Source organism: Cibotium barometz, chromosome 57 (genome assembly GCF_041138505.1).
Source record: "Cibotium barometz isolate CiBa-2024 chromosome 57, ASM4113850v1, whole genome shotgun sequence".
Lineage (NCBI taxonomy): Eukaryota > Viridiplantae > Streptophyta > Polypodiopsida > Cyatheales > Cibotiaceae > Cibotium > Cibotium barometz.
This window is the reverse complement of record NC_141102.1, coordinates 763540-774355: the sequence shown is the minus strand read 5'-3', so window position 1 is coordinate 774355 and position 10816 is coordinate 763540.

Sequence of the window (10816 nt, the reverse complement as noted above, 5' to 3'; positions counted from 1 at the left end):
TTGACTGTTCTTGCTCTGCCTCCCTCGGTCAAAGCAAATAAAATGAGTTGTACCTTGGTTCCTTAGCGTTTGGATATGGATAGATTTACACCTAGTCTACGTACACATATCACTCAAAAAGCTCAGTAGGTATAGTTCCAGGTTCAGAAGGCAACATTCCAAAGAGATTTCATTATCTCCCCTCTTTCAAGGTGTGACACGATCCTCACGAGATCTAGTGGTTCAAACAGTATGCACCCATTCTTGATTGGAGATAGGATACTTTCACTATTGTTGAAGGTTTACTTGAGCCCATTGTATACCACTCATTTTCCACATTTAGGCCCAACGAGCCATAAGAAAAGAAGTAGAGTGTGCGTTGATTTATGTTTGCTCTCAGTCTAATGCTATTCAAACAACACCCGCATTGGAGCAGAGGATGGTTGGTCTCCTACCTCAATACAACGACATTATGTTGCAAGATAACCTCCCACACCCAATAGACTTCTGAGGACCATCGCATAGAGTTGGTTCCTCGTCTAAAGCCTCCCAGCAAGTTCCCTTACCACCTTTCTAAGGCATTGGAGGGCGAGTTGTAGTAGCGGTTATCCTAGTTACTCCAGGCTAGATTTATCTGGCCTTCCTCCTCCCCATTTGTTGCTCCCATCTTGTTTGTCCAAAAGAAGGATAAGACCGCATGCTTCTTATGTGTGGATTACAAGGCGCTAAACAAGGTAACGGTTAAGAATAGATTCACCATGCCCAGAATAGAGTACATCTTAGAGCGACTCAATGGTGATAAAATTTTATCTAAGATAAATCTTAAGAGTGGCTACCATCAGATTTGGATCTTTGAGGCCGACATTCCCAAGACCACCTTCAGGATTGAACGAGGCCACTATGAGTTCGTGGTGATGCCTTTTGCACTCACTAGTGATGTTCAACAAGATGACGTCTTGAGTTTTTTGGTATCTCATTGGCAAATGTGTCTTCATATTTTTAGATGATATTCTTATCTTCTCAAGGACTGCAGAGCAGCATGAGCAAGATGCGGCAAAAGTTTTACAACTCATGCAGGACAATGAGTTGTTTATCAATGTTAAGAAAAGTGAGTTTGGAGTATTAAAAATACATTACCTGGGATACATCATTAGCTCATTAGCAGGTATTAGCCTTGACCTTGAAAAGGTACAGGCCAGGCCATACTCAATTGGGATATTCCCAAGACAACCCAAGAAGTCCACTCATTCATGGGTCTTTGTCAAGCCTACAATACACATATGGACAAGTTTTATGGCCTTGTAGCATCTCTCTCACAAACTTCTTCAAGGGCATGAAGACTCGCCAGAAAGTGTCCGTTTACGATCAAGGCTTTAGAGGCATTCCAGGCATTGAAGAAAGTGTCCGTTTACGATCAAGGCTTTAGAGGCTTTAGAGGCATTCCAGGCATTGAAGAAAGTAGCCTTTGCGTCACCAATCTTGAAGTTGGCATCATGGGATGATCCTTTTCAAGGTGATTGCCGATGCAAGTAACCTAGCCGTTGGAACTATTCTCCAACAAGATGGTAGGCTAGTGGCTTATTATAGCCGCAAGTTGAATGCAGCCAAAAAGAATTATTCAGTGTATGCATAACAAAGAGTTATTGGGGGTGATGATAGCTCTTAAGCATTGAAAACATTTCCTTTACGAGAGAGATTTCACAGTTAAGAACGATCACCATGCACTTAAATGGTTGCAGACCATGCCTAGGAAATCCAGATGGAGTTAATTGCTCCAACAGTTTGGGGGAATGATTGAATATGTCCATGGTGAGAACAACCCCATTGCTGATGCTCTAAGTTGTAAAGGCACTATTCAAACTTTGCAAGAGTCCACTGTGCTAGAAATTCAAGGAAAGGACTTAAAAAGCATGAAGAATTTGAAACTCAGTATCACTTGGCCCTCAGTTCAGAACCAAGCCACTAAGTATATAGGACGGTTGGTTGTTTGACAAGAACTACCTATGTGTACTCAAAGAAAAGCACTAAGTGATGCCCATGATTCTCTTGTCAAAGGTCATAGAGGTATCAACATACAATAGAGAAGTTAGAGCCGTCATTTTACTAGTCCAAAATGTGACTGGATGTCTACCAATATGTCCAAACATGCCATATATGTCAAAAAGTGAAAGTTCCACATACGAAACAGGCAGGGTTACTTCACCCTTTGCCTATTCTAGAGAGACCTTTTCACGAGATCAGTATGGACATTGTAGGTCCTCTTCCCACATCATTTGGATGTAGAAACACACAGTGCATGACTATTGTGGATAGATTCAATAAGTTCTACATGCTCATTCCATGCAAGCAGATAACCCCACAGCCGACAACCCCAGAGCCGATAGATTCAATAAGTTCTACATGCTCATTCCATGCAAGCAAACAACCCCACAGCCGAGGACATAGCTTGCTTGTTCATTCAGTTTTGGTACCCCATTGGTGGTTTGCCTCACGCGAGGACAAGCATATCACATAGAGATCCAAAGTTCACGTCCCATTTTTAGAGAGCGTTGTTTGACAACTTTGGGACTAAGTTGCAACTATCCAATGCATCCACAGGCAGATGGCCAAATAGAGATATATAATCAATTGGCCTTTGATGTTCTCAAATCTTAGTACCATGACCAACATTCCAAATGGGAACAGTATCTTTCGTTTTGGTACAGGAAATCTTGAATGATACTCACTCATCTAGTATTGGCCAGGCGTCGTCTGCTGTATGAGGCAGCATTTGGTCACTAATTCTCATCTCTTTTGAGACGAGAGAGGTATTCCCATCCCTAGAGGCCAACAAGACTACCAAAACATTTTTGAAAATCATTGAGTCAGTTGTTAAGGAGCACCTTGCCAAAGCTCAGGAAGTTATACCCAGCAAGCCAACAAATCTAGGAGAGATGTCAATTTTAAGGAAGGGAATTGGATATATCTCCAGATCATGAAGAAACGATTGAAGAAAGTGGGCAAGCTTTGTCACAAGCTTTCATTCCGTAGTTTCGGCCCTTTTCCAGTCATTCAGAAGTTAAGTGATGTCTCTTTGAAGTTAAAGTTACCGAAAAGTTGGACTATGCACAATGTCTTCCATGTTCTTGGTTGAAGAAATATGTAAGCCCAGCATTGTAGGATGTATCAAAAGAACAACCAAACAGATATGATCGATGAGGCAGAAATCATAGAGACAAAACAAGCGGTATGGCTGGACGAAGAGTTCTTTCAGGAGTACCCCCAGTCACATTAGCAGACTACTTTTCATGTTTCTTGGTTGAAGAAATATGTAAGCCCAGCATTGTAGGATGTATCAAAAGAACAGCCAACCAGATATGATCGATGAGGCAGAAATCATAGAGACAAAACAAGCGGTATGGCTGGACGAAGAGTTCTTTCAGGAGAACCCCCAATCACATTAGCAGACTACTTAGAAGCCATGAATGTTAAAAGTTTGAGAATCGTGGTAAGCCATGAATGTTAAAAGTTTGAGAATCATGGTAAGCCTAGTGTGCTAATCACATATTAACCATATTCTTAAAGGAGGCTCATAGTAATCAAGAAACTCCATAATGTTAATTGTACGCTAGTGAGAGTAGACAAGATAGACACACTCAACACCTTGTATTTGTAATATGATATGAATCATATAATGAAATGCTTCTAATATAATAGCATCTAGCCTATTCTCCTTTACACATCAGCATGCCATGTGGAAACTCCTTTTCCACATTCTTTTATGTGGCACTCACCATTCACACAATATCTTATGTGACCCTCACCACAACTCTCAAGATAATATCTTGTACCTCTAGGTTGCATTCACACACTCAAGCAAATAACCCGAGTGTTATTTTACATTTCACATTTCAACACCCCTCCTCAATATAAAAATAGGCATGTGAACTAATCAAACCAATTTGACCTCAACCTCAACAATTTGGCATTGCCAATCTCAACACTTTCCCTCAATGGAAATCTGGAGTGTTCAACGAGTGTGTGTGCATGTGTCTAGCCAACCTAGACACCTCAAGTCCATTTTGAGTACCACTTTGCTTAGGCGGAGCCACCCCAAGACACCCATATGCCCAGGAGGAGGAACCAACCCACAAAGTGCATCACCCATGCGTGCATAGCTTAATGCACACCACATTACAAATTGTTTCGAGCACTCTTCACAGGCTCGGGAAGGGGAGCCTCATAATCTAGGTGAGAAACTACAATCCTTTGTATGCATCAAGGCAAGGGTAGGGCACCCATCCAATGTGGTTAAAATCCACAGCTTTCATGAAGCCATTTTTCAGGGCTAAGGAGAGAGAGAAAGATATACACCTCTGCATGTTAAAAATCCTAAATTTAAACTCATACCTAGCTCATCTACATAATTCATGTTATGGAAGCATACATGCCAAGTGCCATTGACGTGAAGGTGCTTAAACGGAGGCATACATGGTGTTTTAGTGGTTATTAAGAACCACATAAGAGTTGTTTGTAAAGTGCCATGTGAACACCCCTTAGAGAAGTCCTTTTTACACCACCCATTTTAAGGATTAGGACTTTTAAAACCTTAATTTTTAAATCTTTGTCTCTAGTGACGGTGAGCCAAATTGTAGATTGAACTATACCTTATCTAATTTCTTCTTTTTAAAAAAACATGTAATAGCACCACTCCTAAGGGAGAACATAAACCCGTTAGTAAATCTTCTGTCCTCAAGATGCTACTAGCCTAATCTGCATCAGTGTATCCATACACTTGCAACTCTATACTAGCCTCGTAGAAGAGACCATAATCCATTATTGTGGACCTCACGTAGCATAGTGTGTGCCTCACACTATTCAAATGTGGCTTCTGAGGAACTTGCATAAACTAGCTCTCCAACCCAATTGTGTAGCTCAAATCTATCCTGGTGATCGTTTCACATTTACACCACTAGCGTGTTTGGTAGTTGACACGACGGATCTTCGCCAGTGATTCTACAGCTGTGGACTACGCCTACCCAATCCACAACCGAGTTATGGCATACTTATCTTGCCAGCTCACCTATTTATTAGCATGTTCACATTATGGACCGCTTGTACATAGTACTCTCTAGTACTTATGTTGGGTTTTCACTTATCTTTTATAGCCTTCTTTTGAGAGTAAGAAGAAGAAGAAGATTTTAGGCTTCCATCCTTGTGTGTGTTACCCATTATTGTGTGAGTGTGTGTGCTTGCAAGAGCTCAAACCTAGTGCCAAGCTAAGAAGGTGAGATCTCCAATACTAGTCTTTTCTTTGGTTTGTCTACTACTGCGTAGACCCCTGGCAACAAACTGAAGCTAAATGCATCAAATCTTGGATGGCATCATTCGGGCATACATGCACAAAATCTTGAATGTTGTCATGCAAACCAGTTCGATACTTTCTTAACTTAGACTTCTCTTTAAAAGGAGTAATCTTGAGATATGCATCCCAAATTTTCTTATTGTAGTGAGATCCATGTTTCCATATACAATCTTTCCCATGCAAGGTACACATCATCTTCAAACTTCTTAGCTAAAAACTAATGATAAAACTGCTTTTTGAAGTCTTTCCATTTCTTGCTAGATGTCCCCTCAACCATGAGTACACCCCGTAAGATGTAAACTCACCATGCGAATCTTGGATGACTCCAAATAGTTTTTGGAACCAAAAGAAATATCAAATTGGCGGATAAAAATTTGGTGGATAAAAGTGAGGACTTTATCTGTGTAACCATGTCTGTGCAACCATAAGCTCCATCATATGGTGTAAACCACACCGTCCTTCCTCCTCCTCCTTTGAACTCCTTAGCTTTACACTTACCTTTCTTCCCTTTCTTTCCATGCCTAGAGAGGGTGACCTAGAAGGGGAAGAAGAAGAAGCAAAAGAAGAAGAATAAAGTCTAGTATTTCTTTGCATCATAGAATACTAGGAGTGATAGCTTCTACCCCTCTGTTGTTGCTACTACATCAATCTTGTGAATTTCTAGAGAGTGTAGCTTGTCCCATTAAGCTTGCCTTTTGTGAAGGATGGTGGATGAATGCATCCTTCACAGAAGGCAAGCTTAATGGGACAAGCTACACTCTCTAGAAATTCAAAATCAATGCCATTCTAGCCTCTTATGAGCTTCTAGAAACTGTTCTAGGAACCCTCGACCCTAAGAACTAGCTCCTCTGAGGTGCATCCAAATTCTCCCACAAAAGTATGATGGCTTGGTTACAACATTAAACACTCAGGTTAGAGTCCCACCTCTATCATTTAAAGAATTTAGTACTATGTTGCTTGAGGAGGAGATGCGGAGCTGGAGACCCATGATGGTGGTGATGCTGCATTTTTTACCAATGCTAACGACAAAGGCATGGAATTTTCTAATGACAAGAAGAAGAAGTCTCAAGGGAGCTCTTATTACTGTGACAAGAAGAGTCGTGCTGTCAAAGACTGTAGAAAGGCTTGCTGAGAAGAACGGCACCCTGAAGTCTTCATGGAAGGGAAAGGAGTCAGTTTACAATGCTGAGACTGTGCTTGAACTTTGGGTCACCATTGAAGAGATATGCTCATCTGCTCAAGCTCCAGTCTCGTTGATGATTCATGGATTTTGGATAGTAGAGCATCCTGACACATGATTCATGGATTTTGGATAGTAGAGCATCCTGACACATGATTCATGGATTTTGGATAGTAGAGCATCCTGAAAAGGGTTGGTATAGTTCTTGGAAGCCTCTACAGGAACCCATCAGTGTTGTTGTTGGGAATAATGCTAAATGTCTAGGTGAAGGGTCTGGAACCATCTCTTTTGTGGCAGCTTTATAGGTGAAGAGAAGACGTTGTTAGACGTGCTATGTACCTCAAATAAAGAGAAATATGATGTCAGTCTCTGTGATGCCAAATTATGGACTTGAAGCATGCTTCAAGAAAGCTGAAGAAAAAATTCTAGATGATGCTGGCAAGGTAGTCCACAAAGGAGTAAGGTGCAACAATTTGTATGAGCTGAGTGCCCTATAGGATTGCAGATAAGAGAACGAACAAGCTTTGGCATGAGTGATTTGGTCACATCGGTTTTGCAGTGCTGAAGGAGATGTATAGAAAGGGAATTGTAGCTAATTTACTTGCATTTTCAGAATTGGAGGAACCGTGTGAAGCTTGCATGATGGGCAAGCAACAGTGTAAGGCATTTCCACAGGCGAGCACCAACAAGGCAAAGACTCCTCTAGAGTTGGTACATGCTGATCTTTGTAGTAAACTACATTGGGGGAATCTTCTTAATTTAAGCTATTAGTCGATGTTCTGATAGGAAGATGTGGGTTATTTTCCTTCAAGAGAAGTCTGAAGCTTTTGGCAAGCTTAAACAGTGGCATAAGCTTATGGAGACTAAGATGGGAACGAAGGTGAAAAAGTTCTATATAGATCAAGGAGGAGAATTTCTTTTCAACAGAATTTGATGGCTATTGTAAGGAGAATGGCATCAAGCGCCAACTCACACAACTGCTCACACACCTCAGTAAAACATTGTTGTAGAACGTCGTAATCAGACCGTCGTGTGAGAGATGGTTCAATGCATGCTAAGAGGAAAAGGGCTACAAGACACTTTCTGGGCTAAAGCAATAAGAACAAAAGTTTACATCCTCAATCGGAGCTACACAAAGGCATTCAAGGGTATCACATTGCAAGAGGCCTGTGTCTCATTTCAGAACATTTGCCTATGAATGTCATGTACATGTACCATATGCATCCAAGGAGAAGCTTGATGGCAAAAGCAAGAAGTGTATCTTTCTTGGATACAATCAAGAGTCAAAGGCTTATCAACTCTACGATCTAGAGGTGAAGAAGATAATCACCAGTCAAGATGTGGTGTTTATGGAGCAGCAACCACACTCCGTGGAGGAGATAGGTCCATCCACTCTATCATCAACCGGAGAAATAATCCACCATGAGCCCAATCCACTAGCTAGATTTCCTTTCAACCAAGGAGGAGTTTTTAGAGGACGAAGACTCTTACACATTACACCAACCTACTACACAACACAGAAAGCCACTTCCAAAGTGGGCACAACAACTCTTTGATGAGCGTAACCCAATACTTGAGATGCCAGAATCTTGAGTAGATGGACCACACAGATCAAGAAGAATAGAAGAGCAGAGAAGAGCATCTGATCTCATTGTCAACATAGCCTTGATGGTGGCTAAGACAATGTGAATAGTGAAGGAGCCAGCCATCTTGGGCAAAGCCGTAACACATCCAAAGTATGACATCATAAAAAAATTACTGGAGCTCGTTGACCGACCACTAAACATAAAGGTATTTGGTACCAAATAGGTTTGGAAATCTAAGTATAAGGCTCATGGCTCACTTGAAAAATACAAAGCTAGGTTGGTTGCATAGGCATTTTCACAGGTGGAGACTTTTGACTTTGCTAAAACCTTTACTCCCATAGCTCTCATAACAACTATCAAGGTGGTACTTGCTCATAAACAAGCGAGTTTTTCGCATGGATGTCAAATTAGCATTTCTCAACAAACATCTCAAGGAGGAGGTATATATAGCTCAGCCACTAGGTTTTGGGATGCCTGGATTAGAAAACAAAGTTTGTAAGCTGAAGAAGGCATTGTATAGGAAACAGGCCCGAAGGGCATGGTATCACATGGTACACCAATTTTTCAAGAAGATTGGGTTTACTAGAAGTGCTTATGATGCTAACTTGTATGTTCAAAAAGGCATGACTTGTATGCATGACAAGATTGTTTTGGTTATTCTATATATAGATGCCTTAAATATCACAGGTGACAATGACAAGATTGGGTTTACTACTAGAAGTACTTCTGATGCTAACTTGTATGTATGACAAGATTATTTTGGTTGTTTTGTATATAGATGCCTTAAATATCATAGGTGACAATGAATAAATGATCCAACAGACAATGGATATGCTAAGTGATGAGCTTGAGATGACAAGCAAGGGTCTTATGCATTTTTGTTTGCGGATTGAGGTTTGACAAGAGTCAAGTAAGAGCTTCATATCGTAGCAGATTGGGAAATTCTCATAGCATTTGGGATGACTAACTGCAAACCTGTGTCAACACCTATGGAGGTGAATATGAAGCTTTCTACAGAAGATTCTTCACCATTAGTACACATCAAGAAGTACAGGAAGATGGTGAGGATTTTAATTTTTCTCACTAACACTAGACTTGATGTCAATTTCACAGTTGGTGTTTTGAGCAGGTTTTCCAACAAGCCACGAGAGAGTCATTTGGAAGCAAGGGATGCAACTAAGGTATATCAAAGGTACTCTTGAGTACGGCATGTGCAAGTGACATTCTTATGGGTTACTATGATTCAAATTGGGCAGGAGATTGTGATTCCAAGAAATCAATTTTTGGATATTGTTTTTTTGTTGGTTTTGATGTTTTCGCTTGGACCAACAGTAACCTACAATGGCACTTTGTGCTATAGAAGTTGAGTACAAGGAAGTTTGTTTTGCTACTTGTTGTAAAGTAGTATGGCTAAGGAGAATCTTAGTGGACATGGGAGTTCATATTAGTGGGGCTACAACCTTGCAATGCGACAACCAAATTTGCATGGATATTTCCAAGAACCCTATGTTTCATGCTTGAACAAAGCACATTGAGATTCAGTATCATTGTGTGCGAGAGCTGATTGAGGATGAGATAGTGGAGCTGGAGTACTTTTCTACAGACCAAAACTACACCGACACCTTTACCGAGGGATCATCTCACTTAGCATCTTCATCGACTTGGCGTTGGGCCAAGAACATAATCTGTCTTTGGGAAAACATTGAGGGGGGGGGGGGGGTGGGGGCGTTAGTATACACTTAATGCCCGCCTCTCAGCATGTATCTCACATCTATGTTTGGTGCACATTTTTAAAGGCCCCCATTATAAGGAGAAGTCATTGGGGTGCACATGTCTTTGGTGGGAACCCCAGCTTAGATGCGATGGGGTCATGACAATTGATGGTTAGGAGATGGTCAGGGTGTAAGCATTAGCTAGGGCCTAGGGCAACACCTTGGCTGGGGGGTTCCAAGGGGGGTTGCTGTTGGGGGACAGGGATCCGAGAGCACGAGCCCCGACCCAATGGTATGGAGAATATTCTATGAATATTCACTAGGATACCTATGTTCATTATTAGTGGGGGCAGTGGACGGTTGACCGCGTTCTTAATATAGGAGCAGTGAACTGCATCCATACCACATAACCGTCCGCATTGTATATACGTCTACCACACCACCTGCAACACTATATATGGACACAATTATCAACAAAGTAAGGTATCCAATGCTTGTGAGTATCCACACCCTCTACACTTAGTACTTCCTCCATCCAGAGTCTATTTAGATCACCATCTAAGCTCTACTTGAGAGCACACGGGTGGACAGCACCATTATATTATACTTTTCTCAGATTTTTTTAAAATTTTCTATCTGTTGCATTATCCATTGCACTTTGTTTTTCTATCTATCTTTCCATTGTGCTATATTCTTATAGTCTCACCATACTATATGGTTTATGCTTAATGATTTGAATGGTTTTTTTTCTCATCCACTCTTCTAAAATGTATTTGCTTCAAATTTACACATGGTTGAAATCTTATGCCTTAGATCTAGTAAAAGGTCAAATTACATATCTACACTTTTGCAAGATTATGTGTCAAGGACTCAAAGAACTACATGATGACATTCCTAATGAGGATCCATAGCAACCTTGGTAAAAACTCCAAGGCAATGACGAATTTTGATGAACATATTTAATGTAAACATTAATGTAAGGCACCCCACCTAGGAGCCAAAAACTTAAAGGTAA